This window comes from Rhodnius prolixus, unplaced genomic scaffold (genome assembly GCF_049639745.1).
Source record: "Rhodnius prolixus isolate KJV_2025 unplaced genomic scaffold, Rpr scaffold_3, whole genome shotgun sequence".
In the NCBI taxonomy this organism is placed as follows: domain Eukaryota; kingdom Metazoa; phylum Arthropoda; class Insecta; order Hemiptera; family Reduviidae; genus Rhodnius; species Rhodnius prolixus.
This window is the reverse complement of record NW_027411603.1, coordinates 12,278,097-12,304,827: the sequence shown is the minus strand read 5'-3', so window position 1 is coordinate 12,304,827 and position 26,731 is coordinate 12,278,097. Positions and strand designations below refer to the sequence as shown.

Sequence of the window (26,731 nt, the reverse complement as noted above, 5' to 3'; positions counted from 1 at the left end):
TTATTTCCCTTAAAAAGAAAAGAATTTTCAGTTATTGAATAGATAATCGTTCGTCGACCCTTATATAATAAAAACAAATCAGCTATTTGTTGATTATAATATATATTCAATAGTTCAATTATTAGTTTGTCTCTGAACATGTTTAGTTACCTAGGTGGCAGGTTCTGCCACATATTTATGCAGGTAAGAAAATTATGTCTGGATGCTTTGCCTATCACAAGCAGCGCCACCAACAAATTCAGAAAGTCCTTTTTTTTGGAGAGAGGTTTTAAAGATTTACATTTATTGTCCCACTGGAGTCCCTAAATAAAAATCGATTCATTTAAAAACAAATTTTAAAACGATTTAGTTAAACTAACACTTTATTTCTCTAGTCTTAGAGAAAGTAAAAACTCATCTTCTACAGTTCACTCTCTTTGCTCTTCTCTTTAATTTTCCAAAATAATCCGATTAGTTGATTTGGTTTGTATCTACTTAATTTCATTTCCTGTCCCTCTTATTTATTTGTCGTTAACTATTTTTCTCTTTATAGAAATCCTAATCAAGTGTAGAAAAAATCCAATTAATTGTAAAAATTAGTTTATAAAGAAGAAATTAGAAGAAAAATGTCAAGAGACAGGAACACGGAAAGAAAAACAAAAAATTAACAAGGTAGAGGCCCACTACGGTTATTAAAATAAATATTTAGAGATTGGAACAAAAATAGTAGAACAAATGAAGCAAATAAAACTTCTTGAAAGAGACCCCTCTCTTGAAAAAAATGATTTATTATTAATTATACGTTTTTGTAGAAGAAAAGATAAAAAAAAAAGAAAAAGAAGAATTAGGATGGTGAGAATGGAGGCGTGGCCTATGTTTCCTTCTCTCTTAGAGAGCTCGTCCATTTTCCCCGCGCAAATACTCCTTCTCCCGCTGTAACACTCTCTTTAGAGCGCCGAGAGGGTAGTTTCAGAGTTAATACCCATCGTGTAATACCCTGTAATTTTTCTGTTTTTACTGTAATTATTTATTTCATTTAGCAATGTTGGGGTTAAAAAAAAATCTATAGTGACATTTAGAAGTATTATTTGCTTTTTGTTGGCGTTTTCAGCTTTACCAAGTTTCAATTTACAAAGAGATAATTTTGGATTTAGTAATTAGTGTTTCATGTGTCGTATTTATTTAAAGTAGAGGAAACGGGTCTAAATAAAATGGACACAAGTTTCCTGCTTTTTTTTATAAACCAACCAGCAAGTATATAACACTACCACACCCAGATATCGACCAGTGTTCTCACCAGAGGGAGCTCTACTCTGTGGGAGGTATTCCGAGCCACTATGGGTTCCTCTCCCTTCTCTCTCATCACTCTCTTTCTCCTAGCCACCCCCATATTGTATATTCTAACTTTAATATAGACTATTAAATTCTCATTATAATATTAGATAGGAACAACCACCAACCATAGAAATGCTCTCTCTCTGTAGTACAATGTTTCTTGGAACTTTGTTCCAAATAAATGTTGAAGAATTCCACATCATGCGGACCGCATGTACATTTAACGCAATGATTGTACAAAGTTTAAAAGGAAAAATTTAGTTACCAAATTTCGAGAAAACTTTTAAAAAAAGAGAAAGTGGGTAATTGTTGGTTGACCACTCAGCATTTTGGCGACAATTCTTCACTCTTTAGAACCTTCACTTCTTTCACAGAAGTGTTTTCGTTTGGGAGAAGTTCACAAGAAAGTAATGGATCCAATATACACGTGTTGAGAGTGTCAAAAATAGAGAATTGAATAAAATCAAAGAAATAATAAAAGCAATGTGGAAGAAAGCATATCTTAAAAACTCCTGCAGAAGCTCTCTAAAATCAATATTCCCTGATAATCAGTTTCAAAATTAAGAAAATAGAAAAAGCCTTTCTGAACATCCCATGGACTAAATATGCTTTGTACTTAGAATTTTTGATGAGGCTTTTCATATCATGATACAAGAGTTAGAATGGTGTCCTGCACTGAAACAGCACTTTAAACAGGAACAAAAATTAACCCCTAAGAATTCTGATTAATAAAAAAGTTTTGAAAAATGATACTTACCAAATTTATTCAGTAATGTTAACTTTTCCATCGACGATTTTCTTAAAGTTTCGCATTTCACTTACTTATTTCTTAGTTACAGTATACAAAAGTTGAATAGTACACTTTAGGTAAGGAAATTTTATAGATAAAAGTTCTAGGGTGTTGGTCTAGTGATCACCAGTTCGCATCCCGCGTCAGCTACTTTGTGTTTACTAGAAAAGTAGGTGCTTCCGTCTCCGTCCACGATACCTAATTGGTAGTTGGGCATTAAGCCACGCCTGGAAAATAGGCGGTTACTTTACGTACTTTTACCTACAGAGTTCAAGAAGAGTGTGTCTTCTTCATCATGCAATAGTTAAGGAGTTCTCGCCTGTTCTAAACCCCAAAAAAAGTATGCTGGACCTATGTGCGTTGTCCATGAGTTATCTATGTGTATTTAATAACATCCAGCCAAATGGCACGAAAAATCCGCTGAGATGACAAGATTTTAGAAGATATGGCTTTTCCCTAGGTAATCAATTTTTTCGCATTGTTCCTGAACTCTAGTTTGATTTGAAATTCTAGACTTAGACTGTGTAACTGCAGGAATCTAGATCTATTAGAGGTACTAGAAGGGCTAATTCGTTATCTCTGCAACATGTCATTTCCAGATCTTGAGGAAGTAGATTCATTTTTAGCTACCAGCATTAAATTTAGTTATATCTTCCGCTTTTAGAGCTATTAGTTTCCTGTTTGGTTCATTATTTATACTCCACTTACTTCTTGCTCTTGTCCCTTCAACCATTGCCAGATTTCCAAGGGTTAAAGAGGATTCACTTGATTGTAACGAAATATTATTTGAAAAATATTGAAATCTTATCCGTGAACTTAAGTAATTGTACTTGCTAATAAAAAATACTTCAAACTTTTGAATAATGAAATGATACTCAATAAAAATTTTAACTGTACATGTTCATCTTTGTTATTAGCTATTATCATTGAATTTTTGTAATTTAAAAACTAGAAATCACAGATAAAATCACGTGAGTATCCTAACCAGAGTGTTTTTAAGTTTACTTTTCTTTTAAATCAGTAAAGTTTCATTTTTTCTCGCACAAATTTTAATATTTTGAAAAATATATTATTTTTATTTATTTTTTTTGTCTGTTACTATATTTTTCTGTAATTCCGGTAGCTTCGTCACTTCCCTCCCACAATACCTCAAATTCTTTGGCTTCCTTTCATTCCACAAATAACATCGGCATTTTGTATATATATATATATTGAGTTATCACGTCCAGCATACAATTCTATTCTCCATACAACCACGTTAATATTAGTTATTTGTGCCATTTTTATTGATTTTTGTCAATGACTAAACTGAATTTATCACTGAAAAAAAATGTAGATTGTTTTTATTGCTGTTATTATTTATTTAAAATTGGCCAAATGATCGTTTCTTTGTTAAAATTTATTAACCATAGGTTTGATATCCAATCAGAATCGGAAAAGTTTCGGTATAATACTCGTAGATAGACTTCAAAGATAAATTATATTAATGAAACCTTCGATATACGAACAGAAAAAAAAATCTTGAAATAGGTTTGATAAACTAAACGCATTTTTACACGAATTTCTTTTACATTGACATAATTTTATCTGGGCACAGAATTTGTGAGAATAAAATCGCAGACTTTATTGAGTAAATTAGCCTTCCTGTAATCAGGTAACGGGACTTAATCGAAGAACCAGAACTCTGCTGACTTTCTGAGATGATTTTGGGTTTTTTGTTTTTTAAATTTACTCGAAAACCGTTGGATTTTTTTTTTTTTTTTTAAAGCCATGGTTTCCTAATTTCATATACCATCATCATCATCAGGTATGAGGCTTCCTTCTTTTACTTCTTCTACCAAAGCTCTCCTCTCGTTTCCACACAATTCCTCTATTCTCGCACGCTTCCTTTGTCCCCACTTCCCTACACTTGTGCTTCATATACCACTCCTAGCCATTCTGTCGGAATTCATCCATGGAAAGTGCCCGAACAGGCATAGTTTAGTTCTTCTACTGACTCTAGATTCAAGCTAGCTCTTATCAAAATAAAACTTCAAAACGTTATGAATCCTGTCTCTTCTGGTCTTACCTCTCTTCTCTCTTCATATACATCATCTCAGTTGCATGTTTTTTACTTTTGTGTTTCTTAGTTACCTAAAGTGTAGCTTAATAACTTCTAATAAAGTAATGCCAACTGATATTTATTATAAAGTTCCAAGTTAGAATCAGAGCAAAGTAATTAAAGAAAGTGGTCTAGGTATTTGATCAACTTTTTTTTTTTCTTTTATTTTAAAAGACAAATCTGTTGTAAACGTCTTCAAGTTGGATGCTGTAATGTTATGGCTGATTAACAGTTATGATAAAAGTTTTAGTATAAAATAGTGTTCATTCAGTGAGGTAAAATTTTAATTCATGCTGCCACCCACCACTTTGCTATTGCAAGCAAAGCTAAGCAAAGTATTCATAATAGTGCTTATGTATGCTTAGTTATATGTGCGTGGTGTTTGTATGGGGGTGTATATTGCCAGTGTGTAAAAGCCAAGAGCCATTAAATAATACGAAAAGCCCTTTAACACTTCAGTCCCTTGGTCTTTTCCTTCCATTTATAATTTAATTTATCCTCGTATATTTTCAAGGGAATTCATGGTTCTAGACCCGAACCAACGTGCACAGATGTGTGTTTCCGCTCACATCCGTCTAACACATACGCACGAAATCAAGTTCAAGAACTTTGATTTAATATGATTGTTTAATTCAATGGAAAAGAAAAAATCATTTATAGTTTTCTCTCTCTTACACACACCAAACGGGGCGAAATTACGGCCAATATTTAATTTAATAATCTCCTCTTTATATGTTGCAAGAAACGGCCATAAAACGCTTCGACCTTTAAAGGTCGTTTTTAGATATTTTTCTTTCTATTTTAGCAGTAATTTATTTATATTTCTCTGCAATTACTTCTTTCATCCTTTGATTTTGTTTCTTAAATTCTTTGCCTTTGGTGACATCTTCAAAAAGAAAAATCTTAATTTTGATTTTTCCGTCCTCCTTTCTCAATTTTTTTTTTTTTTGTGTACTTTTCTGATGGTATGTACAGCGCCAAACTTTGATTTAAAAATTGATTTTTCACTTGAGACACATATTTTGAGAGCAGAAACCATCTGGGAAAGCTTAATTTCTCAAAGACACCGGTGATATCGTCTAAATTCTCATCGCAGATAGTGTTTCAACGCCCTGTTTTGGAGGATCTCTTTCTCTCTCTCTCTCTTTAGTAATGGCAGAGGTATCGATTCAATCATCCGAAAGCAAACTCCTCAACAACCCCTATTCATCCAGCATACTAACCAGTCTTCAGAGTCTGATCATCAGACTAATTTTTATAGCTTCCACTACTGTTTTAGCAAGTTCTTATACCCTGATGAACTACTGTTGAACACTGTTTGTGAGCGTACTGGAGCTATCTAACTCTAGGCAATTCCACACCAAACTAGGAGTTCACTTAAGACATTTCTGATTGCCGCCTCTGACAGTCGGAGAATTTAAGGCAGAAATAAATTAATTATTTTCCAGTTCTTGATTTAAAAAAACAAAAAGGTATTTTCACCTGACCTGAATATCTGGTTTTTCTATTATCAGAAGTACTTAATACCAGCATAAGTATTTAAATGATCCCAACTCTGTGCGCTTCAGTTTTCAGAAAAAAACTTAAAATTGGAATAAAGTAATTACTTATTTATTTTGGAAACAAAAATAGTAAAAAAAGGAAAAAAAGGTTAAGTTTTCTAATAATCTAAAATTTAGGAAGTGTCTAAGCTGTAGAATTCCAGGCTGCGGTTAGCATAAGGGTCCTGGAAAGGTTACTCCTAGAAAGTATAAGGGTGAAGGGCGTCTGGTTGTCTCCAGTCATGTCTGCCGACTGGCCGCCACCACCCCCCTCCTGGAACTACCCTCTGGAGGAGTTCATGCTCTATTCAACAGGGCGTATTCTTTACTTCGTCACTTGTGTGCGAGTGGGTTCTGTAGAAAGTACAGCAGCAGCAGCAGCAGCGTTCAGCGTACCCTCCTATCTAATTCTTGGTTTTGTTAGCATAACCTAATTCGTTTTTACTCACGGTTGAATATTCTGAAAGGAGTATCATCAAGTGAGCAGAAAGACACAACGGAGAGAAAAAAAGATTTATTTTCCACTTTTTTCACATGTTTTTTAACAACAAAGATTACAGGAGTTCTAGTGATAAAGAGATGTTGCAAAAAAGTAAATATTTCTGCATAAACCAATAAGCGAAAATAGAAAACATAAAACTACGAAATTTGATGCTCCTTTATGTTTCTCATTTTCTCTGTATTTGTGAGTATGAACACAATAGAGTTCAAGAAAGAAAAATGATAAGAATCAAAAACTTTATAGAGCTCAAAAAGAAGAAGACCTTAAATGACTCAATCTGAATAGGAGCTCTATTTATGGAACACAATCAATAAAACATTTGACTGTCAACAATCCATTAGGCTCTCCCACTTTAGGACAAATGCCACAAATAGAGCGATATTCTTGCAGCTAGCCAGGCAGAGGGCCTATGAAATGTTATTTGACAGGACCGAACTAAGGAAGGCGTAAATTTACACCTGATTTAAACAAAAACCTCTTGACTTCTTCATTGCTGTTTTTACTCGTTTCCCCATGAATAACCAATTGACCAACTTTTTCTAGGAACAAAAAAAAGGTATTATTTACTTGTAATTTTAATTACTTCCGGCTTTTTGTTACTTTTAGAGAAGATTGTACAAATCTTGTGCAATGCAAAGCGCACGGACTCAGTTCTTTACCCTAAGTTAAAAAAAAACAAAGTAGCTTAAAATATTAATTCATTTTCTTCAATGCATGCCGAGAAACCGGTCTTAAGTGAGAACAAACGTTTCTTGTCTTAGTAAAAGTCCCTAAATTTACTCTTGTTGAGCATAAAAACTAATAAAATAGTCTAACAGTGTCCTTATTATATTGGGGTCTTTTTAAACCGCAGTGTCTTTATAGGGTTCGGTCCAAGATCTAAGTGAAATTTAAGAGTAAGACAGGTTACATTCCAATATGAACCGTATTTGTCCCTAAAACCAGTATTTTGGGCTATTGGTCATCCTCAAAGCCGTCCATTTCCTGCAATGATCCACATTCGGAAAGTTGGCAAATGTGAAGTCCACTTACTCTCCAATTATATTCAATATTCCGAATTCTTCTTCTTATTCCTGTCAAAACTTTATATACTGTGGATCAACGAAACCAAAGTGAGGAGCTCCGCTAAACCATCCAACATTCAGAGAAGCCAATACTTCTAATCTAAAGTCTTCCGCCATATTGTCAACGCTCCCTATTAGACCTCAATGTACCGTCTGCTTTCGAGGTAATCAATTCTTGCTTCCTTAAATTCTAGCAACCAATCCCAATCCGTTTGCAAAGCTCTGACAACAATCCAGCCATCCTGGCCAATCATCCACACTGCTTGAAAGGATGGGAGGTCGTAACCTTCTTAGCACCAAACTCCGTCTCCTAATATTTCTCTTTCAGGCTCTCAGAAATAATGAAACTTTTGTTAAAATTTAACACAATAAATGCAAATTTTAAGTAATTTCCGAAAAGTGTTTAAGAAAATTAGTAAAACTGGAAAGTAACTGACTGAAATTGCTCTATGTACATTGCCTTCTAATATCAACTAATTTCAGTCGTTACTGCCACATGATTAAATCCAGTTCGCTGCAATAAGTTTCATTCCGCTTCTCCAGCTATAACTATCATTATACGACAACCGTCTCTCTATAATTTTAAATTTCAAACAAATGTATAGAATTTTATAATATTGGATTAGTCCCTTCTCTTAAAAATAAGATTATGTATTCAAAGTATCTTTACAAGTGAAAGATGAATTAAAAGATGGTGTATATATTTCTATCTCTAAGTATAATGCCTCCAGCGATTCACAGAATCCCCTACTTACAACGGGTACCATCTAGTTACCTTCACTTTCCACCTTGAGGTTGTCGTCTTTTCTCTAGCACACAAATTATCCTTTATCGAGTAAAAAAAAAGTACGCGGCCGGGAGAGAGAGGCAAAGTGTGGAGTAAGTTCGACCTCACTCACTTCGAGAGGCGGCGTGCAGCCCGTTATCACCTTCTCCCGCTTCATTTTATATTCAACTAAGAATCACATTGAGAGGCTGCCTCCGGCTGCTGTTCAAGATGCGGAAATAGAAACTGCTGGAGTGAGTGAGGACACATTTCTCTCCAAGGGTTTCTCTTTGCTCAAAAAAAAAAAAAGAAGAGAAAGAGAAAAAGCCTTTCTCCCAGAAGAAAAATGCGTATACTTACCAGACAAATTCTATCACCTATTCTCAATTGTATTTCTCCCGCATTTCTAATGGTGTTTCAGTCACTTTCTTCGTTTCAATATCATCACATGCTTCTTGAAGTATAATCTTAACTGCTCTATTTAACTAGATTTATTACATTCCTAGCAATGACGTCTATTTCTATTGTTAACACTGGAAATTTTGAATAACATTTATTTTCAAAAAATCTGATAGATTTTGTTCTTATTTTTAATGAACTCTGGGGCGATTGGCGGTGGATACCTCAAGACATTCTCAACGCTTTACTATGCCATCGTTTAAAGAAGAAGAAGGCAGCGGTTAACCAAAAGTGGGAGACTAGGGCTATTTCTCCTGGAATATTCTGAGATTTCTCATTTTGGAGGGAGTACTGTAGACTGAGCAAACTCGCTGGCACCAGTAGGGGACACCAATAGATCTATAAAGGCCGTAGAGCACCACGCCAGCGCCCTTAAAAAAATATTTTAAAAAATCACCCACCCTTCATTGTTTACTTGGTCACCATCTTCAATGGAATCGTAGTCTTTGTGAAAATAAAATTTACTGAACTAGATTTTAAATTCATCTTTCGAGTACTAAGAATGCTTTCTATTTAGATTTCTTGCACTTTTAAAAAACCGACTCAATAAACTTAGCAAATAATTTCCCCAGTTTTGGTCTCGATTTAATCATTAAGGTTTCAAATAAGTAAAGAACTTTCCGATTTAAATTCTAATTGATGGAAAACCCAAACTATTACTTTCTAAGGTTTTGCTGGAACAATCCTCTTTTTATTATTAATTTTCTAATTTCTGGAGAGGAATCTCAAAATCATCATGAAAATCTTAAAAATTCGAAAAACCTGTGCAAAGAAGATGAGATGGTTTTAAACCCAGCTTTATCTAAATCTTATTTTGAAAAATTCAAAATGTTTATTGTAGTAAATAAATTCTTTCTTTTATAGAAGTTTTGCTTGTATAAATTACGAGGTAAAATAAGAAGAGGACAATTTCCTTTTGCGTCCATCATTAGATTGATAATTAGAAATATAAACAAACAGCAATATTGAATGTTAACTGACAGCCTACAACTTCTTTGATAGATGACTCAAATTTTTCTTATTTTATTTTTATGAAAACAATAGAAAATGAAGCGAAAACTCTTATTATTATACGGAGTAATAGAAAAGTTAGGATATGAAGTAGTTTCTTTTAAATATTTTGGAGAAATTCTTTGCCAAATTGATTGAGTATTCTTCTTCTATTTTTTTTGTCAAAGTGCAAGAAATGTAATTACAAAGCACTGATGATGTATCCAATTAGTATCTTCTTTGGAAGATCTATCACTTTCGCGATTCTTCTTTTTTTTAAGGAGTAAAAAATATGCAATTTTTCTAGTAGATGAAAACGACATATTTGCTACAATATAATATCAGAATAGCAGAGGAAATCCGCTCGTTGAAAAGAAGAACTGTGAAAATAATACCACAGACTGCAATGAATATCAACAATTGTGTGATATTCCATTAGAAAATGACTTAGAATATACACAAAAGAGGGAAGTTTTAAAGAAGATAATGCCTTGCCTCCAGACACTATTGATCAATGAGTTCCCACTTCATTCTGTCACTCGCTCGCTCTCTCGGTCCCTCACCCCCCGCTCACCATAAGTCCACATGGTTTGGCAAACATGGCAGAGCGACAAAATCGCGTATGATCTGAATAACTAGTAAGAAATATGTTGCATATTAATCTCATTACTTACAATAAGTTATAATAATTTAATTTTTGGTAGTTCTCAACTTGGATAATATTATTTTACACATGCAAATTTTTGGAAACCCAGTGAGAATAACCTTGCAACTAACCGCAATCCCAGGAAAAATAAGGAATTATAAAGGAAAACTTAGAGGAAGCTAAGAACACTTTTTTTACTCAGAGAAAGGTACCTCTACAATTTATAGAACTTAGTAGAGTCAGTTACAGTAACATTTAAACAAAATCTTTGCATTTTTAATAATAATAAAAAAAAGTCTATGTGAGAAAGAGGATTTCTGTGGGATCATTATAATTCGTCACTTCTTTGCCCAAGATTCTATTTTATGTGACTGTAACTTGACTGAAGCTGAAGAAGGAGATGTTCTTCAGTGTAGTGTGGAGGGATGCGTAGGTATGACTGACGTAGAATGGAATATAGGAATCAAAATTTACTTAATTAATTTAAAAATAATATTTTGAAAAAGAGGTGTAAAATTATAAGATCTAACCAGTAGTTTAATGTGTGTGTTTGTGTTCTGAGTCATAATCATTGGACAGATGGTCATGTTGTTGGACATAATGATCTAGATAATGGTTAGGCGAGAGGATGCACACGCTAGATATTACCGATCTAGTCACTGCGGTGGATTGATGATGAACTTCTAACCTAATTAACTTAATAGTTACTAATATCTTCCACATGTACCTCTTTGGACTGGCTTTACACTTACACGTAACAAAAAAAAAAAGTTTGGTTAATTGAAAAACAAAACTGTAAGTATCACTTTCTGAAATGTTACAATTTATTATTTCTTTTCCAATATACAGTGGTAAAAAAAGTATTCATTCACTAAGTTTTCTTACTTTATCTACTGAACTTTTGTTTCTAGAATGACTACTTATCCAGCACTGAAATCGATGATAGTGACAATGAATTTAATGCTCTCATTTTCTTTTATAAACATAAAGAAGCAGAAAAATAAAACCCTATTGAAAATTCATGGTCTTGTTTGGAGCGAAAAATTCGAAAATTGAAATGTTCTTCCAGAAAAGAGCTCATAACCAATTTAAAGAAATCATGGGCACAAAATCACATCTCAAGAGACACTAAACCTGGTGGAATCTACGCCAAGGAGGCTTCAGGCAATAATAAATGCAAAGGGATTGCTTACAAAATATTATGTCTTTAGTTTTGCGTTTATTATAATATTCAGACTGAGTGTTTGAATACTTATTTTGCATACAATAAATTATTTTTCTGCTTTTAAATCAATTCTTTATGTTTATAAAAGAAAATGAGAACATTAAATTCATTGTTACTATCTTCAATTTCAGTGCTGAAGAAATAGTCATCCTAAAAACAAAAGTTCAGTAGATAAAGTAAGAAAACTTAGTGTATGAATACTTTTTTTGACCACTGTATATTTACAAAAAAAAAAAAAATGGATTTAAATATTCTTGTTGTTTAATTACAGTATCTTTAAACATTGTTGCTTTTTTTGCTCAAGAAATTGATAATCTATTCTGTAAAGCGGTTGATCAACCGTTGATTGACCGATTTTGGCCTAAATCTTGATGTGGATACTCTGAGGTCACTTAAGCTAAATATTAAATACAGAGCCTCTGCGCTTTCTCATTTTTGTGGTACGGTGGACTCAAACAAACAGTCAGTGAGAGAAACCGAATTGTCTAAACCACTTTTTTGGGCTCAAAACTCAAATCTACCCGATTACTTTTCATTCCCTTATTGAACTAAAAAAGCAAAACAAACTGACTGATCCAATTTTCTTATCAACTTATCTCTTAGAATGCTTTAAAAACATTCTCTCTTTTTTCCGTTTTATGATTTCTAAAATATCACAAGATACGTCATCAGGAAGTTATCACTAAACTGAACTGTTAAAATAGAATCTTTTTTTCTGACCATTTTCTGATTTTTAGGTAAAATATGTAACAAGTTTGGCTGCTGTGCACTTAACAATACTGTAATTTGTAGATGGTCAGATGGCGCCAATGGTCCAATCGGTAAACTCGGGCGAAAAAAGGATTGATTGTTACAAAAGTTAAAGAATTTCGTATTTTTGACACTTAAGGCTAAATCCCAACGGCATAATCTGAGGCTAAATCACCGGAACTATAATAAACGATGAACTTTCTACGGTCCAATGATGTTTACTTGATTCGTTTAGAAGAGAGAATAAAGAAAAATCAAATATAATCTAAAAGATCTATTACTTTTTCCATTCAGCAAAATAATATTTCTGGTTAAAGAGATTTTGATTGGCTGTTAGTGGTTCAGACCAGTTTATATTGTTGTAAAAGTAAAAATCGTATCAAATTGCTGTCGTTGGCAGGGATAATTGTGGAAGTTGGAGGATGCGCCTTAACTCTAGCTCAGTACTGCAATCATCCCTAGATAGGGTCAAGTTTAAATCTCACAAACTCAAGGAAACGTGTTTTGAATCTCTTCCAATTGTTCTGGAACGTTTATGGCTATAGCCATTTGAACTTGTTTCCGTGTTTAGTTATTCTGACATTAAACAAAAATATTCACATTTCACACACACTTGAAGACCAATTTTTGAACTAAAAGCAGATATTTCTGGTTGATAAATACTCTCACTAGTAGTGCAAAAAAAAGTGAACAAAATACAATCATTTTATAATAAATAATTTTTTTGTTTACTCTCCTTTTATTTAGTTTTGATATTTATTTATTTATTCGAAGGGGGAAGGGATCATTCAAACACATTTAAAGCACACGTAAAGATTTTCTAATAGAGATAAATACATTAATTCAAAAGTTTTTATATAAAGGGTGAAGATAAAACTGAAATTTTCACCATTCTGTCTGTCTGTCTATCGTATGTTGTTGTGTTAAGTTTTTCTCTATGGCACAGAGTTAGTGGAAAAACTGTTCCACGACCACATACCGCCAGCTGTACTGAATGATATTTGATGAAGTGTATATCCTAACCAGAATACGTCTAGAGTGTACGTCTGTGTTGTAACGGCTGGTGGTGAATTGATGAGAGTTTGAGTTAAATCGATTAGTTATTGAAAGTCACAACATTATGTGGCTCGGCTGGCCTGCAGTATGTGCATATTTGTGCCGACCATATATCGGAAAAATATGTCTACGAGAACATTTTTTTTGTTTTGCTTTGTTTTTGTTTTTCCTCGTCTCATCATTCAATTCCATCTAAATCTAGTGTTGCAAATCTGTTTCCTCTATCTTTCTCTTACTTACTCACTCACACATTTCGATTTTTACTGAAATAATCTTTTCATAAAAGTTGGTCATGAGTACCTACATAACATTGATATCGGAGTTTTTGTTTGTGGTCTCAAAATTTGTAATTTTTCAACATTTTCATTATCATTAGATTATCACACCTGATATGTAGGTTATATGCAGATTCATACTAAAGCAATTTTTTGATTTCTAAAGTTGTTGTGAAACTTATCACACCATTTTCGTAAAAAAATCACATTTTCTTAAGCTGCTGAAAACCTTATCTGAAGAAGTTCTGAGTAGTATACAGACAAAATACTTCCAATTTGAGTAGTGCTCTAAAACGAGCGTTAAAGCATGTTCATTACTGTGCGGCTGTCGTTATTAAATCGTTCGTTAAACAAGAGCCCTTCGCTGAGACATCGCTGGAGCTGAATTGAAAGCAAAAAAAGTTTACGTCTCCGAATTAACGGGAGCAAAATAAGCTTTAAAAAAGAGCAACAAGGAATACTCGCCTAATGCATCAGACGGAGTGACGCTTCTAAGTAGGAAGTACATGTTGCAGCTCAAAATATAACAAACATGGAGATATAGGCTAAGATAGCTATGATAACAGTAATTTTAATAAATTTTAATAAATTGTAGAAGGGCAGACAAGAGATCTTGACAAAAGAAGTGAAAGATTGCCAGTAATGTGGTGAAGGTAAGGGCTAAGGTAAATATATTAACCCATACTGAGGGCGGTCAATGGCAGATCCGCTCAAATGTTGTACTGACAAGGGTAAACACAGGGTTAGGATCACCAAATTCAACCAAAATATATATATGTATGTATTCAGTGGATTTTATATTCGATGGGCTTCCTGAACTGGAAAAAATGTTTTAGTTAGAAAATATTTCAGTATTGTTTTTTCGGGTCTCCATTTGTAAAAAAGAAAATGATACTTCAATTGAAAAATAAGAATGATGACATATTTGTTTGCATTCAGCATATGCATCATGTTCTTATTTTACAATGGAGGATGGCAGTGAGAAGTTGGAAGGCAAAGGCAGGAGTCAGGGATGAGCGATGATGGATTGGATTGTTGAGGAGGCCCAGATCAAGAGGAAGAAGAAGATTAGGGAAGAAAATCTGTTCTTGAAAGTTAGAGTTTGAACTAAGAAGTTGGTTTCATTTTTCTAGTGGTTTCAATGCAATAAAATTAAATTGTTGAAATAGGTGAGACTTTACAGCTTCTTCTCTAATTCTTCCATGTTCTTTAAAAGTAGTTACAAATCAAGGCCTGTGCGCATGTGAACATTATTAGAACGTCGCGAGTTTTAGCGATTCACTCACGATTCTCAAGAAAACCGCATAAAAGTAAGGAAAAAAAAAACCAAAAGTCCAAAGAATCAGCTCGACACAGCTTTCGAGACTGGAGGGATACAGAATCTCTGAAGGGAAAAACTCTCCTTCTTTCAGACTATTCTTCTACAAAATTTTTCACACTTCAGACTTCTTCAGACTGCCTGCAGGAGTCAGTCTGTGGTCAGTCTGCGGAGTTTTTGTTTGTGGTCTCAAAATTTGTAATTTATTAGGTGATTAAATTTTCAAGGCCATCACTACTTTTCCAAAATTTTAATTTTCATTTGTACCAAAAAAACAATTCTATTTTAATATATTCTCTCTTTTTCCCATTTTCCAGAGAAGAAAATTTTATTCAAAGATGACTTTAACAGAAACTCCATTCGAAGCTAGTGACCTCTGACATCCTCAGTCCAGCTGCGCCATCAGATTGGATGGATCTGACATACAAGATACATTCTTGTTAGCCGGAATACCGGAAAGGTAAGAATTTATTAAGTTGGTGTTTTGCTCTTGTAAAAGGAATTTAGGCATCTTGCCGATTTTCGATTTTAAATTCACCTCGAGTAATACACGTTTTTAGGCCCATAACTGCTTACCTAATTATTTTTGAGCAATTCAACATTTACCTTAAAAAAAATACAAAAAATTCAACTAGAATTGCATTCAACCAAAGGAAAACAGATAAATTTCCTAATTGTAATCTGACAGAGATGTCCTTAGGTTTCCGGACCGGGAAAATATGGAAGTAATTTGAGAAGAACCAATTTGATGGCTGTCCATTGCAGAAATGAATAGTTCTCCACTAAAGGGATCTTATTAAATGTCAAAAGGGTACAAACTGGGCAGGCGCATTGCTAACATACATCTAGAATAAGATTCTTTATTTAGATTCTGGGCTAACCAATCCTTGCTACTTTTTTATTAGATACTTATTTTGATAACGATGATAATAGAGAGATAACGAAAATTGAGGTAAAGATTACAATTACTGTCTGGAGATAGAGAGAGATATCAGGAAAAGATCAATCAATTGCTCACGATTGGATATCTTCCAAAAAGGGATTATTAATCCAGTGATTACATTTTTGTGGATCTTCATTTCCAGAGGGAATAATTATTAAAGTTTTTAGCTAACGCTGCTAAAGGTTAAGCTCTTGTGGTTAACCAGGACTTCCTTGTTGAGATCAGCAGCAAAACTCTCCCAATTGTAAAAAAAATTTCCATTTCTTGTACACAACTATCACAAAAACTAACTTCTTTTTAAACACATCCATTCTGTTTCTTAGGATAAAAATATTCGTACCAAAGAAATGCTTCTAAGTTCGTTCAACTTTTTATTCTTTTCTTTTTTTTGTCGCTGTAAAAGAAAGTCTGAGATTGTGATGAAGTTTTGATGCTGATCTTTCCCCAAAAATGTGGGCCTTTAAAAACGAATATGTTCTGTACGTGTATTTGTATGTTGCACATGTATGTTTAACCCTTATGTGAAGTGGATTAGTCCCTTCTTTAGGGATAGCTCGGCCCTGCGATATCCCAACTTAACATCATAAAAAGCACTTTCATTATGACCACTCACGGTTGTTCTGCGCATTCAAATTAGTTCAGCGTATCCTTAGTCAATCTGTAGCTCACCATCACACATCAACAGACAGATGGAGACCACATTTACCAACTTAGGTACTCTGCAACTAACCGACACAAATTCACACACTGAAAAAACCCCTTCCACTGGGGGTACAATATGGACCACTTGGGGCTTTTTATGCCTCATTAAAGGTATCTTAATTTAATAATTAATAATTTAAATAGGCCAATCAGAGCGGTTTCCGTCTCAACTCGAAACCACATTAAAATGAAGAAAGATTGATACTCTCATTCAATTCCCAGTAGATTAATTCAAAAATTTCGTTAGATGTCTAGAATTTTCAACTTTACGAGATGATCTCCAGCTTGAATCTTTAGAATTCAACATTTTCAACATCGCCACAACTATGTTAGTGCTCATATTTTAACGCCTCGCTACCAAATATTACTTCTCACAATTTATACTAACTATTAATCTTAATACGCTAGGTAATGTTAATGTATGGAATATAATACAGTGCCATATAGATAGTATTCTCATTTAGTAGCTTACATTAGTTTAATTCTCTCTTTAATGGCTCTCTCCTTTCAATTATCTGCTGAGCTGTCTCTCAATCATTTCACACTACCTCTCTTCCCACTACCATATTCTAAACTCCATCTAAACTAATTACAATTTACTAAAATGATCTTTCAAAGAAACCTTGAGAATTGTTGTAAAAAATCTTTTGAAAGTTATTTCTACAAAATTTAAAGGTACTTACTCATTGGCCTAAACAGTTGACTACTTCTGATTAAGTAGACCTTTTAAATTTGAGTTGATGCTGTTAGAGAATGAATTATTTTAATCATGAATGAAACTGACCACTCGTATCGTTAAATATTTGTCTTTTTTAATTCTTACAAGTTAAGAACCAATTTGCCATTTTATGTCAAGAGATGAGAATTTTCAGATCATTCACCCATAATAAAAAAGCACTACTTTACTCTCAACAGAAAATTGTACAACTATTGTTTAAACAATATTAATTACAAAAATTATGTTCATTGTTCAGTACACTTCTTGGACCAGGATAACAAATCGATTTCCCCCCTCCCCACAAATATTCCAAAGGGGCTAATTCCTGATTATTATGCCCAGTGTTTCTGGATACTATGTCCCATGAAATCTCCAGGGACGACAGAGAACGTAGGAGGTAGGTAGGTAGGTGTCCAGTCTGTTAGAGCCCTCTTAGCATAATCAATCAATTTAGTACATAACCGTGGAAACTATAGTTAATATATTTAGCGCTAAAAACGGGGATGATAGCTTAGCAATTTAGCTAACCAAACAGGATGTTAACATGTGGCCGATTTTGGGTTTCCATTATGTGTGTAAGTTTGGTGTTTATATTTGTCGCTAAACAAAACATTGTCTAATGTGCACTAATGTGATAAAGTTAATTTTGCAAACAGTAAGTTCATTAACTAATAGACATCATTTCCATTATCGGAGGACATGCCTTTATAAGTAATAGCTTGATTAGTCTTGTTCAGTTTTATCTTTTTTATGCTTTCGTTTTACTTTTTGTGATACTCAATTCTCTCCTAAATTTACTGATCTATAAGGACTAACTTTATTAACCTTTAAAGCAACATCAGCATTAAAACATGGCACCATTTAAACCTTGGAGGGATGATTCCTATCTGGTAAAGGGCAATGTTGTTCTCATCGGGTGTGAGACGAATGGTCACGAATAAGGTCTAAATGTGTACGGGGAAAAGGTAGCAATCAAGTGAATCTCCTTCAAGAAAAACTTACAGAAAAGTGTGGAAATACAATTTCCAAGAGGACCCAAGAGTTCTTAAGGCTTTATGGGCATAGAGAAATCTTTTGATTCGTTTGGATTCAATATTTACCTATTCACTGAGGATACTACATCCACATATTTGTAGGTGTTAAGTACCAATCAACTATGAGCGTACTTAAATTGATAAAACTTCCTTCTTTGTTAGTTTTTAATTTTATTCTTTGTATAGCGATTAAATCCTTGAGTCTGATTAGAAACTATGTCCTAGCAAAAATCGGGTGCATCTTGGACCAAAATTATTAATTATTTTCATATCTTATATTCTGTAACTTCATTATTGATCTTCATGTTCGTTTTAAAAGTTCCCAAAATGTTTACACAATTGTAAATTGAAACTTCCATGGCCATTATCTTTAATTTTTTCTTTGGTTTAAATTTAGATTTTTAAATTGTAACTTTCAAACGGAGGCTTAACAATTCTATTGGCTAAAATAGCAGATCTCCGCAATAAAATTCTTTCAAACGGAGGCTTAACAATTCTATTGGCTAAAATAGCAGATCTCCGCAATAAAATTCTTTCAAACGGAGGCTTAACAATTCTATTGGCTAAAATAGCAGATCTCCGCAATAAAATTCTTTCAAACGGAGGCTTAACAATTCTATTGGCTAAAATAGCAGATCTCCGCAATAAAATTCTTTCAAACGGAGGCTTAACAATTCTATTGGCTAAAATAGCAGATCTCCGCAATAAAATTCTTTCAAACGGAGGCTTAACAATTCTATTGGCTAAAATAGCAGATCTCCGCAATAAAATTCTTTCAAACGGAGGCTTAACAATTCTATTGGCTAAAATAGCAGATCTCCGCAATAAAATTCTTTCAAACGGAGGCTTAACAATTCTATTGGCTAAAATAGCAGATCTCCGCAATAAAATTCTTTCAAACGGAGGCTTAACAATTCTATTGGCTAAAATAGCAGATCTCCGCAATAAAATTTCCAACCAAAAAAATTGGAATCTACTGAATCAATAGATTCTAAGTAACTTTTCTTTAACCGGAAATTTTAATATCCGTCACAAAAAAAAAAAGATAACGGAAAAACTAAATTAGTGTAAACTGTATTTAGAGCGGAAACATTCTTCTGGCAAAGTAATAATAATTAAATTTTAGGGTTTTAAACTGAAGGAGGAAACAGCAGCAGCATTCCCTTGATAGCGGAGCAAAACTCTTTAATTCATTAATTACTTTTAAAAAGTCTTTTATATAAATAGCAAATTAAAATTCTATGCTGCTTATTTATTCAGAAACATCAATCTATTGTACTTAAATTGACATAATTAATAAGAGAGATGATTTAATTATATTGACATTTATTTTTCGAAATATTAGACGAAGTCTGATGTGCGATGCTGATTACAACATTCTGTTTGCTGCCATTCGCAAGATTATTTGTGACAAACTTTTCCTTAATCTACAAGTTTTATCAAATCATATCAAATTTTGTAGATATTAGAGTTCAAAAGTTAGAAGATTTGTGACAGTTGTTCATAAAGAGAAATTGTAGAAACAAAGGATAGGAGAAGATTCTCTTTCTCCATATACTCCATTACTCGTAGGAGTAATCAAGAGTTTTTGAAAGTGTGTGAGGACAGGGCATGCTAGAGAGGTGCAAAAATTGTGATGAGTATGTTGGGGAAACAGTGGGCTAGTATTCAGGAGAGTGTGCCCAATACAGGGATTTAATTTATGCAAAAGAGGTGATCTCTCCAAAGAATGGTTTGTAGAGAATGGTGCTAAGGGGATATCACAATATTGGAAGCAGGGAGTTCATTCTTAGGGCGGGCAGGGTTCTTAGGTTGTTTTGGGGATGGATTGGGAAGATGGGGGGATAAGAACCCCAGTATACTCTGGAGTCACGCACAGATCAGGGACTCCAATAATATTATCGCAGCTGAACATTCTTTAAGCATCCCTTAAAATCAACCTTTTTTTTAAAAAAAAAGAAAAATGATGATAGCGATTTTGGCCCCTATTTTGATTATGGTCACTAAATGGCCTCGGTAGTTGATCATAATACTGCAAATTACGAAGTACGAGAATTGTACATTGCACTGTAAATAAAGTTACTTTACAAAACAAAAAATCTGCATAGATCTAAACAAACTTCCTTATTCCCAAAATGCGCACAGTTGTGTCTAATTTCCTTAAATTTTTCTGCAGAGTCGATACCTATTTAATTCTCAATTAGTGGAGGATTAGGGTAGTGGTTAAAAAACTGGCTCTCTACGCGGTAGATCGCTGGTTCGAATCTAGCTTTTTCCTCTTAAATTTTCTGTTCCTAGGAGCATCTTACAGTCCACTTCCAATGATGGTACACCATAGAGCAATTAGTATACCAAGTTTAAAGATAGCCTAATCTATTAAACTGTGACACTTCCCGTTCATCGATCTTATCCAAAAGCTAATTGTTTGCTCTTGTTGGTGCCTAAACCATTGAAATTTGTCCTCTGCGATTTACACACAAACCTTAACTTAGAAATACCATCTCTTACGGGAGGAAATAATTAAATTTGGACTCTAAAATTTGACGCCCGAGGATATACAAACATTACCCTTTCATAAATCATAGCCCTGTCGCGAACGGCAAATGATTCAAGACAGAACTGGGCAACTTTGAGGGTTCCTGAAATTTAATTAAACTGTTTATGCGTAAGGTATTGGGTATTATGTTCATGATTTTGCTTTTTTCAGGAAGTTGTAAACCTGTTTATTGTTTAAGTGTTGAGTATTGGTCATTTTCAAGAGCCTGTTAGTTTGATAATGTAGCGAAAGGAAAACCATCCAAGGGCGTACTCTGGACGGCGTATGCTTGTACTAGAGTATCACACTCACTACCCGGACGGACGAGCTCTGCCCACACGCTCTGCGCTTCATTTTCCCACATACAACATCCCCCCCTGGCGCACCATGATGCTCTGCTTACTTCAACTTCCCAAATTTATGACCCCTAGGGTTAAATTTATTTATTATGAAGTATCATGCTTTCCCCCGCCATTTTTTTTTTCTCTCTGTATTCTATATTTACATTCTATGTTTGTTTTTCCCTCGTAAAAATGTTTTGTAAAAAAAAATCTTTTTAAATAAAAAAACTTGCCATTTCCCAAGAGAATTTTTCGTTTATTTTCAGTTAGTAGGGTCGCCCATGTTGTGACATAGTTTTGCAAGTGAAAAACAAAGAAGTCTAGATTATTTGGGGAGGATAAAACTTAGAAATAGTTTGTTTCAGATTTTAGATATAAGCTTCTTTTTTACGGAGGAGTATTGATTGATCTAAAAACTGCATCCTCTTTCATGGAACATTGTAAGGACGGAATACACAAGGATACATTCCGGAAGATCCATGAATTATGATGGCATAAATCGATTTGTTTCTAGTGGATTATTTGTGTTTTTTGGGGGTGCTTATTTTGATAAAATTATTTGTAGCTGTTGCTCACCTTCTTTCATATATTCTGACCCATTTCGGATCTTCATCCATTAAAAGAGTTTGGTTCTTCAGTTTGGTGTAAAGAATTTGATTCCCACATTGTTTCTGTCTCTCACCATACTCGATGACCTTTGTTTGTAATACTAGACGATTAGGGGAATTTGTGGTAACCAGTTTTTTTGCACTCAAAGAGCTCGCATTGCATTAATTTCTCCTAAGAAGATGGTGGAAAAGAAAAGAGAGGAACAAAGTGTAATAAAAAGAGAAAGATTAATAAATATAAATAAATAAGGGAAAGGTGAAATATTTGGAACAATGAGTTTGCAGTTAGTAGAGGAATAGCTTCCTAACTGTCCATACAAAAGGATATTGTTCGTAAAAAGGGACAAGGCGAAAAGAAAGGGTGTAGAAAACTCTTTCTGGTCGAACAGAAAACTTTCAGAGAATGTTGCTACTTGTATTACCGTAGCTGGCAGTTCTGGCCAAGTTTCCTACAACCTGTTAAAGACCCTCCAAGACGTCGACCTCCACTTCATCTTCCACTTCTCACTCAGCCGCTACCTGAGCTTTCCTTTCGGCTAACACCAAAGTGAAATTAATTTTCACTATAAAGAAAAGGATAGATTTTAAACTCTTCTTTCAAAAAGAGGCTGGTCGTATTTTACAAAATTATCTAAGTACTCAATACCTACAACTTACTCTCTCACTTCGCGTCTACTTTTATAAATGTAGAATACTTGTTGAACTTTTATTAAATGAAGGGCTCATACCTTACCCAACTGGCAAACTGAGGTTTTAACAAGAGAAAATGCGGTTTGATCAGCGCTGTCTGAAAGAGGTCAGATCTTTTTGCTAACTTGTAGTCCTCTACTGATGACCTTAGTAATACGTCTTGGTAAAAAAATAGCATTAATTGTATGGCCTCTAGTCTCTTCCAGTCCTCCAAACGATAAATGAGGGCTTAACCTCAAAATTTAGAAACATGTAAACTGAGACTATTTTACAAACAAACGGTTAGTGCGAATTTGTACACAAAAGGCACAGCTGGATGATGTCGAGAGCATTTTGTCTCTCTCTAAGCTTGCTAAGATTTTAAATGCTTGAAGAAATCTAGCTAGTTTCTATCTTTCAACTCATTGTTTCGATCATCAGCTTTGTGCTGAGAATTTTGACAAGTTGTAAACTTTCTGTTGCACGCTGTCCAGGCACAAAATATAGATCAATTGCTGTACACTACTACGAAGTGAGGTACCGAAAAAAAAGTGGTATTCCCGAAAAAATTGAATATCAAACATGAGCACGATTGCGACACATCCTCTTAGTGTAAGAGGAAGAACCCTTCCAAAAAATCGTCAGCTCCCTTTTCTTATTTTCTTTTGAATTCTCTCATCCCAAAGAAGGAGATTAAAACAAATTAAAAATCTTGAATAAGTTTTTCTTTTTATAGCACAATTTTTCTTTTATTCTATTAAAGAAAATGTAAACCCATAAGATACCAAAATGAAATTTCTAAAAAAACCTTTGAATAAAATATTATTTCAAAGTAGTTTAGAATTTTGTTGGCCACTTATAAAATATAGTGGGAAAACATTCTTTTGATGTTTTCCTAATTAAGGTGTTAAATAGGAGAATTAAGGTAGAAAAATACTTTGAGATTAGTTGATTTAAATAGGAAAAAATTAATTAGATTTTTTACAACAACTTTCCAACTAACCCAGTGTTTGTGTGTATTTTCTATTTATATACATTTTACAGACATCCTTTAGCTTTTCAAGATGATCCAGAGTTTTTCTAAGAATTTCCTGACAAGAGAATCTCTGGAAAGAATCCTAATAAGAAATAGTACCTCGTGAGAAACCGCTGACTTCTTTGCCTTTAAGCAGTTATCATAATTGTAGGAGATCTTTATTTTATGAAAAGGATATTGTCGTAAATATTATACAGAGTTGGAAAGCTATACTATAACGAAATTAGAACTTTAGAGGCCATCTTGACGTGCGAATATTACTTCCCCTAGAACCGCTTGAAGTCAGGCGTCAAACGAAAATAAAGGAACTTGTAAATGATTTTCCGAAAGATTTGAGTGGAATGTACAAATATCAAGTGGGTTTAATGGGTGGAAAAATTCATAAAATAAATTATTCAGAAATGATACTTTGTTAGAGAGATTAGCCCACCATAACCCACATTGCCCAAAAATGAATTATTCACTTTGGAAATGGTTTCAAAACTAATTCGTAATCATTAGTGGAATGTCAGTGCATGGGTCTAAAGATTGGGGCGTATCCCTCCTCCGCCTTTCTCCAAAAACCCTAACGGCGCTCCTCCAGGAGTAACCTTCTGATCTGCTTATAATACCGTAAAATATCACTGATCTCCCAATCTCCTAAGCTTCCTTTAAAAGAGTTTTGAGACCATCAAAACCTAGGTTTGGCGAAACAGGTTCGCTGAAAGTAAATGACTATCACAATGCTTATTCAACTTCTTCATAACCAGTGCTCAACATTGATCATCCTTCTTACCTTCTGTAGATGATGGCGGATGATTGTGAGTACCTCAGCCTAATAATTCATCGCACTTAGAATGAGATCAAACGTCATATCTCCCAGACAAACCCATTTTGTAAACCTCTTATCCTAGAGACGACATACTTGCGTAAACCTTAAAGTTCCTCCAATTCTTAACTTCCTGGCGCGTGAAATTGCGCCTTGGCCATAAATTTTCTCAGGAACACAAAATGGGCTCGAGGATCCTAGTCTAGTCTGTTTGTCTGCTTTTTCATTGGGTCCTAAACCGGCATACCCAGGTTTCTCAAAGGAAAGGCCGTTAATTCATATCCTCCCTCTACTTTTAAGCTCCAACACTGCTCGTTCAAAGTCTTAAGAGCATTCTGAGTGATAAAGATATTCTAACTTATTTTTAATCGCCTTATCACTCCACAAGCAAGCAGCAGCACTTTTTCTAGGTTTTCTGCCTGGAAAGAAACGTGGCTGTTATAACAAAGAGACTTAGGTCTTCCGTTGTTCAAATCTTGTAACATCAGAACATCAACTCATTGCGCCGTCATACTCCTTCCATTAATTCTTTAATTTAAATAACTTTCAGTGTGTTCCAATGAATGTGTACAGATCCCGTAATCTTACGATACCGAGAATTGTTCAGATTAATGGAACATCGGATAATCGGGAGTGTGCTTTTACAGAATTCATATTTAGGTTTTCGATGATTTCCTTACAAACTGCAATCAAGAATTCGGCACAAATTTTTACATTTGGGCAACCTAATAGCAAAGATATAAACCTAGAAACTTTAAATGAATCAAACATTTATGCATAAAAATTTGGGATGCTGAAGAAGCCGATCAATACGGCTTGTTCATTGGTTACGTTTTAAAAATTCCCAAATAATAAATCACATTAGAAGGCGGAAAAAGATGCATTAAGTCGAAATGATTATTGCCACCCCACAATTTCATTTCTAAAAAAGACATCAGCGTTTTGTGCCTTACACTTCTGATCCGAGAGAGGAGAACTGTTACACTGTTTTTCATTAGATTTCTTTTGCTTTTAGATGGAGTTTAACGTTAGTATAAATGTTAGAAGGTGGGAGATTACGCGATTATCCTAAAGGATGTTTGGAGACCTCTGGCTAATTATAAGACAGTGCTCTTTACAACTTGTCCCCTCTTTTTGTTGGATGACAGTTTTAAATTAATTGATAGACTCCTTCGGAATCTCATCAAATTAATTTCCGTAAAAAGATTTCTTAACTAAATTATTTGAAAGTCTGACGCCAACGCAATACTTAAGGCGAACAATTTAGTAAATTTACTAGCCATTTGTCACTTCTTTAGTTTGGCGAATAATATCTTTGAGCTTAATTCTACTAAGCGTAGAATATTTAAACACTTGGAATATCTGTGAGCATACACACGTTTCACTTTCGTTTTCTTAAATTTGGATTTAAGTACTTTTTCTTAATCTTAAGGTAGCACATGAACGAAATACCAGCTCCAGCCCCTTGGTCTCGTTCGGTTTTGAGTTTAGCTGACCATACATAACTCATCTAAATTCCCACTATTTGCAACTCTAGATACTTTATAACTGCCAAAAACTTCAAATAAAAAATCTAAATTTATGTATTTCTTCATTTAGAGTTTGAATTAATATATTTTTGTCCTGATTAAATATCGGATTATTTAGAATGGATAATCTGTGTAATTTCGTACGAATGAGTGGTGTAAGCAGAACGATTTAATTCGATAGAACTATTAAATTCAATTTTATTGCTTCAATTAATTTTAATTACTTTGAACTAATTAAATTTACGCAGTAAATACTTTTTGTTTTATATAAATTGAGTAGCTATGGTAAAATAAATTCTACTAAATAATCGAGTAACTATCTGAATACGAAATATAAATTATTTTGGTTAATAAAATATTGAAGAATGAATTTTATTAACTAATATTGCTGAAATTAGTACTGTTTTGCGTTCAACCAACGTTTGTTACCCTATTGGCTGTTATCCAACAGATTTAGTTCCAAAATATTAGAATGATTTTCCAGTTCGTTAAACATTCAGCCAGTTCTGCTCAATCAGCTCGCTAATTGTTAGCTATTTAGGATCTCTCTGCCTCATATATATATATATAGGTATATATTCGTTTGAATTACATTTTAAAGAGAAAGAGCCAATGGGAGCACCGTAAAGGTGAGAAAAATGATATTCATAAGACTGCTTCCTTATATATTTTATTTATGAACACCACCTGTACAGGAGGCTGTCTGTATCACTGGCAGATCTCTTAGGATTTGTATATCTGCCCAGCAAACTGCCTTACGCTCACCATTTATTCAACAGATTCAGTAGCAACTTTTATCTGATTCTTCCGCTTACTTTTTCTTTTTTTTTGACCTGTTTAGCTGAAAATTTTATGATTCAAAAATTTTTGAGAAAATCCAATAAAGTAAGGACATGAAATAAGCCAGATTTAATGGCAGAAGACATTAATTATCTTTCTCCCACTGAATTTGCTAAAAATCTAGAATATAAACTATAAATTTCAAGTTTTGTTGTAAGATTTGCAAAGGA

General features: G+C 33.9%; 1 protein-coding gene across 4 annotated transcripts in view; it reads left to right on the top strand.

Annotated features, from left to right (window-relative positions):
* The window catches only part of LOC141453810 (uncharacterized), a 90,451-nt gene that overhangs the window by 1,285 nt on the left and 62,435 nt on the right, over nucleotides 1–26,731 (top strand). For all 4 annotated transcript variants that reach the window (XR_012458192.1, XR_012458191.1, XR_012458193.1 and 1 more), the window contains exon 2: nucleotides 15,115–15,257. The gene's annotated coding sequence lies outside the window, so the exon portion shown is untranslated. The remainder of the gene's footprint in view (nucleotides 1–15,114; nucleotides 15,258–26,731) is intronic.